The 8,062-nt window shown below is 41.3% G+C and overlaps 1 pseudogene; it reads left to right on the top strand.

Annotated features, from left to right (window-relative positions):
- Window positions 1–2,207: 2,207 nt before the first annotated feature.
- On the top strand, window positions 2,208–2,691 carry LOC125166225 (ferritin light chain-like; annotated as a pseudogene).
- Window positions 2,692–8,062: the final 5,371 nt, after the last annotated feature.

The following is an 8,062-nucleotide window of genomic DNA, read 5'->3' as shown; positions in this document are numbered from 1 at the left end:
TTCAAGATTTGTGTTCTTCTCACTGCAGCAAAGGTAGAAAATGGACCTAAGATCATAGCGGTGAAACAGTTTTACTCCACATAGAATAGGATGCCACTCCCCTCTCTGTACTCCCTAGAAGTGCAGACAGTGCAGGAGAAGATACATTTGGAAGAAAGAGGGAAAGAAGAGCTCAGTTTAGGAAATGTTAAACTTATGGTGCCTGTGCTACATCCCAGTGAATGTGTCCACTTTGATTTACGGAAGAGGTTCAGGGTGGTGGTACAGATTGGGGAACAGGTGACTGTGGATGCCGTGGAGGCAGGGCTAATGCTCAGCTGTGATGCTCTGGCATGGCTCTGTCAGATGCTTATGGCCAGAATCTGTTTCTATTTGTCCATGCCCACCTTTGCCAGTTATTAAATATTGTGACCAGAATCTCCATATGAGATGATCCAGAATGACGGTAGGAAAGGGTTGAAGATAGAACTCTACAAAATGTTCAGGTATTTACTGGAAGACCAAAGATGAAGGGGGAGGAGGAGGAAGAAGAGGGGGAGAAAGAGGAGGAGGAAGGAGAGGTAGGAGATTTATAACAGCAAAGACCAGTAGGAATGTTTCAAACTGAGAGTTAATAGTGTTTGGGGAGGGGCACTTACATGGCTCAGTCGGTTAGGCGTCCCGACTCTTCGTCTAGGCTCAGGTCGTCATCTCATGATTTGTGAGATGGAGACCTGAGTCAGGCTCTGTGCTGAGAGTGCAGAGCCTGCTTGGGATTCTCCCTCTCTCTCTCTCTGTCCCTTCCCCACTCACATGCACACTTTCTCTCTCTCTCTCTCTCTCAAAATAAATAAATAAATAAATAAATAAATATTAAAGAAAAGATAGTGTCTGGGGAAGGGGAGCATATGAAGGAGAGAAGACCCTGGACATATTTCAATTTGAGAGAGAAAGAAAGTACGTAGATGAAGGATAAAGCAACAGAAGAGAGAGGGGTGAACAATAGAATGACGTCCTAAAGTAAATAGGAAAAGATAAGTACAGAACCTTCTACTATGTGGATCTATGTAATTATAGGGGGAGGAACTGGGAAACGATTGAGAGAGGGGAAGTAGCAGAAAAGATAGGGCAGTTCCTCTCACGATGTACATGGCTAGAGTTTCAGCTGGGAGATTTCAGAGAGGTGATATGTAGGAAACCCAAGGAGAATGTTGTGTTTTGAAATGTGAAGAGCTCCAAGGAACCTCACCAGAGCTGGGCTGGAAAAAGTATACTTAAAAATACCCACCAAAGTTTAATCTTGTTTTTCTAATAGCTCTCTAGAGACTTGGTATAAAAACAGAAGAGGTAATCATGTGGTTTGATTTAGCAGTGGAGTTTTGCTGCTAAATGAGGCTAGATGAGGAAACAAGAAAGTTGTCAAAGAGCGTTATTAGTCTTGTCTATACTTAGAGACACAAGAAAGGAGAGGAAGAACAAGGATGAATGGAGAATCAAGAAAAATTGGAGAATAGGTATGAGTATAGAAATAAGAGAGCTAGAATGATATGAAAAGGTAATGTAAAAAATGTAGATCTTTAGGATTTCACTGGAGGGGCAATTCCAAATGCTATGAGGTATCCAGAATCCGAAGCAGGCTCCAGGCTCTGAGCTGTCAGCACAGAGCCTGACGAGGGGCTCAAACTCACAAACTGTGAGATCATGACCTGAGCCAAAGTCAGACGCTTAACTGGCTGAGCCACCCAGGCACCCCTCAAGCCCAGTTCGCTTTGATTCCAAGGTCTGTGCCCCTTCGATAATGGTGGGGCTTGAGGAGCACCTGGGTCCTCAGTTGGTTGAGAGTGGGACTTCAGCTCAGGTCATGACCTCACAGTTTGTGAGATCAAGCCTCTGTCAGCACAGAGCCCACTTTGGATCCTCTGTCTTCCTCTCTCTCTGTGCCTCCCCTGCTTGTTCTCTCTCTCTCTCTCTCTCAAAAATAAATAAACATTAAAAAAAATAACAGTAAGGCTTGAGAAGAAGACGGGGGCAGTGAGGCGGTGTGCCCAGCGGTTCCAGGGATCTGTCTTTTGCTTCAACAGTATTTGGACAGAACAGACCCAGGAATGCCCCCTCTACCAGCCTCTGACCACCCTCCAACCTTTTTGCCAGTGGCAACCAGAGCCATCTTCTTGGCCACCATCTGCCTCTGGGACCAACGAATACTTTCTTTCCAACTTAGCTCAACCATGAGCTCCCAGATTAGTTAGAATTATTACACTGAGGTGGAGGTTGCCAACAACCTCATGATCAACATGCATCTGAGGGCCTCTTACACCTACCTCTCTCTTGGCTTCTATTTCCACTGCAAGGATGTGGCTGGGGGGTGGGGGGTGAGGAAGGGGGCACTTCTTCTGTGGTTGGCTGAGGAGAGGCTGGAGGGCACTGAGCTTCTCTTGAAGATGCAAAACCAGTGCAGCAGCCGCACCCTCTTCTAGAACATGCAGAAGTTGTCCCAGGATGAATAGGTAAAACCCTGGACACCTCAGAAGCCACCTGGTTCTGGAAAAGAACCTGAACGAGGCCCTTTTGGATATGCATGCCCTGGGTTCTGCCTGAGTAGACTCCCATGTCTGTGACTTCCTGGAGAACCACTTTCTGGAAGTAGAGGTAAAACTCATCAAGGATATGGGGAAACACCTGACTAAGATCTGCAGGCTCATTGGCCCATAGGTTGGCTTGGCTGAGTATCTCTTCCAAAGGCTCACCCTTGGGCATGTCTCTGAAGCCCAGCTGCCCTTTGAGGGGCTCCTCGACCATATGGTTCATAAGCCTGACCATACACTGCAAATTTCTGGAGTCCCCAGATAAATAGAAGAACTCAGGAGGACTTAGGCCTCTGTAGAAGAAGCCTGCTGTGGCCTAAATGATCACATTTCTGAGGGCATGGAATGTTAGCTGATAAAAAACAATCAGGGAATGTATCATGTTGGCTCCATAAGGAAAACAATGAAGGCTTTGGCTACTAGGCAAATCATTCTCACTAGTGAAGACTCTTAAAGGTTTTGCTGATTATCTCAGTTTTCTTGACCACCATCCTTTTGGTCCCTACGGTATCTGATTTTGTCTTCTATCATGCTATATTTGACTCCTATTATTCATCATGTATATGTCATTACTGAATGCCCAATAAATGGCTTGTTCATCCTAACCAATTACTAAGCATATTATAGGTGCCTGATAGGCATGTCTTTGAATCTCTGGAGGAAACGATGAACGCTTTTAATGTACCATCTTGTGTTTTCTTTTCATCATCTTGTTAATATATGATTTGCACAACATCTTATATTTTCTTTTGAGAACTTGAAGCCCAGTAGGCAGGATGTGCTCTGAGAGAGCTCTAAAAGTCATAACATAACATTTCCAGGCCTCAACTCTGTCCACCATGCACAGACAACTGGGAGAAGGAAGTGAACCTATGGAATCTTCACAGACCTGAGTTCTCAGGCATAGGACAAAGGGAAGGAGAGTTTACAGTCCACTTTTGTTATTTACCCAAAGAGAAATTATTTGCCTTGCTGAAATAGAAATTGCAATTTCTGAAGAGCACTGAGATGGTTAATAACTCCATTTTTTCCATCTCTTTCAAGCCTGTCTAGTGAGGTGGTACATTGTTTAATCAAGAAAATCTATCTCCTCTCTAAGGACCTACCCAACTGGGAGATTCCAAAGTTGTTGACAGCTTATTTTTGAAAACTATATATCTGCTCATGAGGTGAGCTGAAGGAAAAAGAATTTAATAACAAATAAATTTGCCCAAGCTCACAATCCACTGCCTAGTCTCTAAATACCATGAAATATCTGGCCCACAGATACTACTGCTCAACTTCATCAAACAGATACATTATGAACCTTTAACCCTCTTCAAATGATTAGCCAAAAGTGGAGGAGGAGCCAAGATGGCGGAACAGCATGAAAGTTTTTTGTGTGTCTTGCATCCATGAAATACATTCAGACCAACACTAAACCATCCTACACACCTAGAAAACTGATTGCAGGATTAACACAACAATCTGCACAACCTGAACCACAGAATTTAGCAGGTATGCGGTACGGAGAGCTGAACTTGGGGAGTGAGAAGCCGCGACAGGTAGGGAACCGCTTTTGCGGGAGGAGAGAGGACAGAGACTGGGGAGGGAGGGAGGGAGAATACAGGAAAAGCACCCCTCCCCAAAAGCAGCTGGAGAGAAAGTGGAAAATTGGAAACAGCCACAGGGACTAAATTTAAAAAGGGAGAAAGGAGAAAGGAGAGGGTTTAACTTCCATTAAGACTGTAAACAAGGGGAGCACAAAGGCTGCAACTCTGCAGCTCAATACCTGGCGGTGCTCTGGTGGAAAGGGCGAATCCCCAGGAGCAGAGTGAAGCCTGGGAGGTTCTCAGGCCACACGGGGAAAAGCAGTTCCACTGCTGGAAGGACATTTGGTAGAGACTGTTGAAGCCACCTGGTCCCAGCAGACCCCAGAAAAACGGCCACATTCACTGGTGCTGGAACGAGGTCGTTAAGGGTGAAGCCTGGTGCCAGATGTGTGTTGTGATTTTCCATAATCCCTGAAAAGCTGCTGCTACACTATCTCGCGAACATTTTCTGGGACAGGCTGGCAACTGGCCTCAGTCTTGGGACACCGGCAGCAGCAGGGTCCAGCAGGAGTTCCTGGGTACAGCCAATATTCGGCCATTGCTCATTCAGCCATTGCTCAGCGAGACCCTCCCGTAGAGGGGTGGAGCAGGTCAAAGCCACAGCCCTTCAGAAGTAATGGGCCAGGGAAAACAGCCACATCTGAGACAAAACTTGGGAGAGAGGTATTGCCTGGGGCCTGGTCACAGAGAGTGAAAAAGTGGGGAGTGGACGAAACCTGAAAGGAGAGGACCAGTGCACGATTGCTGATCCAGGAGAACAGACTGGGTAGCTGGGTGGCACCATTTTCACCGCTCCCGCGCATGCACATACGCACCTATGAGCACCGCAACAATCCACCCCAGTAGGCTAGCAGTGGCATCTAGTGGAGAGCAGAGCGGTTACACTTTGCCCTGCACAACTGGGCCAACTTCACTCTTCAAGAACACAAGTCTCACCGCTGGCTTATTTTATAGACTATAAAGAGCTACATAGACTGACTTCTAGGGGAAAACGAAGCAATTTCAGTCCTACTTCAATCTGTTAGCAGGTTCATCTATTCAATTTTCTTTCTTTTTTTTTTCTTTTACAATTCTTTTCTTTTTCTTGAATATGGAAAGAGAAAAAATTCATTTTTATTTTCAATTTTTATTAAAAATCTTTTTCTTTAATTTTTATTACTATATTTTTTACTTTTGTGTAAATTTTTTCAAATTCTATTTTACTTCCATCATTTTATTTTAGTCTACTTCAGTGTTTTCACCTTTTTAAATTTTCAATTTCCTTTTTTTTCTTTCTTTTTCTTTTTTCCCTTTTTCATTTCTTTTCTTTTTCTTGAATGCAGAGAGAGAAAAACTTAATTTTTACTTTAAATTTCTATTAAAAATATTTTTATTACTATCTTTTTTGCCTTTATGTAAATTTTTTCAAATTCTATTTTACTTCATTTTATTTTAGTCCACTACAGTATATTCACTTTTTCAAAATTTCAACCAATTTCTTTTTTTTCTTTTTTCTCTTTTTTTTCTTTTCTTTTTTTCTTAAACACAGAAAAAGAAAAAATTCATACTTATTTTTAATTTTTATTAAAAATATTTTTCTTTAACTTTTTTCTACTATATTCTTTACTTTTGTGTATATTTTTTCAAATTCTATTTTACCCCCATCATCTCATTTTAGTCTACTTCAGTGTATTCATTTTTTCAAATTCTCAAACGATTTCCTTTTTTTTCTCCCCCCACTTTTTTTCTCTAATCTGTCAAACCACTTTCAACATCCAGACCAAAACACACCTAGGATCTAGCATCATCTATTCGATTTGTGTGTGTGTGTGTGTGTGTTTAATTTTAATTTTAATATTTTTGTAATTTTAATTTTTTTAAATTTCAATTCTTCTACCGCATTAATTCCTTTTCTCCCTTCAAAATGACAAGATGAAGGAATTCACCCCAAAAGAAAGAGCACGAAGAAACGACAGCCAGGGATTTAACCAACACAGATACAAGCAAGATGTCTGAACCAGAATTTAGAATCACGATAATAAGAATACTAGCTGGAGTCAAATATAGATTAGAATCCCTTTCTGCAGAGATAAAAGAAGCAAAAACTAGCCAGAATGAAATTAAAAATGCTGTAAGTGAGCTGCAGTCACAGATGGATGCAGCGGCGGCAAGGATGGACGAGGCAGAACAGAGAATCAGCAATATAGAGGACAAATTTATAGAGAATAACGAAGCAGAAAAAAAAGAGGGCAATTAAAGCAAAAGAGTACAATTTAAGAATTAGAGAAATCAGTGACTCATTAAAAAGGAACAACATCAGAATCATAGGGGTCCCAGAAGAGGAAGAGAGAGAAAGAGGGGTAGAAAGGTTATGTGAGCAAATCATAGCAGAAAACTTTCCTTCCCTGGGGAAAGACACAGACATCAAAATCCAGGAAGCACAGAGGACCCCCCATTAGATTCAACAAAAAACGACCATCAACAAGGCATATCACAGTCAAATTCACAAAATACTCAGGCAAGGAGAGAATCGTGAAAGCAGCAAGGGAAAAAAAGTCCCTAACCTACAAGAGAAGACAGGTCAGGTTTGCAGCAGACCTATCCACAGAAACTTGGCAGGCCAGGAAGGAGTGGCGGGATATATTCAGTGTGTTGAATCAGAAAAATATGCAGCCAAGAATTCTTTATCCAGCAAGGCTGTCATTCAAAATAGAAGGAGAGATAAAAAGTTCCCCAGACAAACAAAAATTAAAGGAGTTTGTGACCACTAAACCAACCCTGCAAGAAATTTTAAGGGGGACTTTCTGAGGGGAGAAAAGATGTATATATATATATATATATATATATATATATATATATAAACACCAAAAGCCACAAAGATTAAAAAGTGTCAGAGAACATACCAGAAATTCCAACTCTACAAGCCTCATAATGGCAATAAATCCATATCTTTCAGTACTCACTCTCAATGTCAATGGACTCAATGCTCCAATCAAAAGACACAGGGTAACAGAATGGATAAGAAAACAAGATCCATCTATATGCTGTTTACAAGAGACCCACTTTAGACCTAAAGACACCTTCAGATTGAAAATAAGGGATGGAGAACCATCTATCATGCTAATGGTCAACAAAAGAAAGCCAGAGTAGCCATACTTACATCAGACAATCTAGACTTTAAAGACTGTAACAACAGATGCAGAAGGGCATTATATCATAATCAAGGGGTCTATCCACCAAGAAGACCTAACAATTGTAAACATTTATGCGCCAAATGAGAAAGCACCCAAATATATGAATCAATTAATCACAAACATAAAGAAACTCATCGATAGTAGTACTATAATAGTAGGAGACTTCAACTTCCCACTCACAGCAATAGACAGATATCTAATAAAAAAATCAACAAGGAAATAATGGCTTTGAATGACACACTGGACCAGATGGACTTAACAGATATATTCAGAACATTACATCCTAAAGCAGCAGAATATACATTCTTCTCCAGGGCACATGGAACGTTCTCCAGAACAGACCGTATTCTGGGACACAAATCAGCCCTAAGTAAGTACAAAAAGATCGAGATCATACTGTGCATATTTTCCGACCACAACGCTATGAAACTCAAAATCAACCACAAGAAAAAAATTGGAAAGGTAACAAATACTTGGAGACTGAAGAACATCCTACTAAAGAATGAATGGGCTAACCAAGTTAAAAAGTTAAAAAAGAAATTAAGAAGTATATGGAAGTCAATGTAAATGATAACACAACCCAAAACCTCTGGGATGCAGCAAAAGCGGTCATAAGAGGGAAGTATATAGCAATCCAGGCCTTCCTAAAGAAGGAAGAAAGATCTCAGATACACAACCTAACCTTACGTCTTAAGGAGCTGGAAAAAGAAAAGCAAATAAAACCCAAAACCTG

This window comes from Prionailurus viverrinus, chromosome B2 (assembly GCF_022837055.1).
Source record: "Prionailurus viverrinus isolate Anna chromosome B2, UM_Priviv_1.0, whole genome shotgun sequence".
Classification (NCBI taxonomy): Eukaryota; Metazoa; Chordata; class Mammalia; order Carnivora; family Felidae; genus Prionailurus; species Prionailurus viverrinus.
The sequence above is the reverse complement of the archived record's forward strand: the minus strand, read 5'-3'. Positions and strand labels throughout refer to the sequence as shown.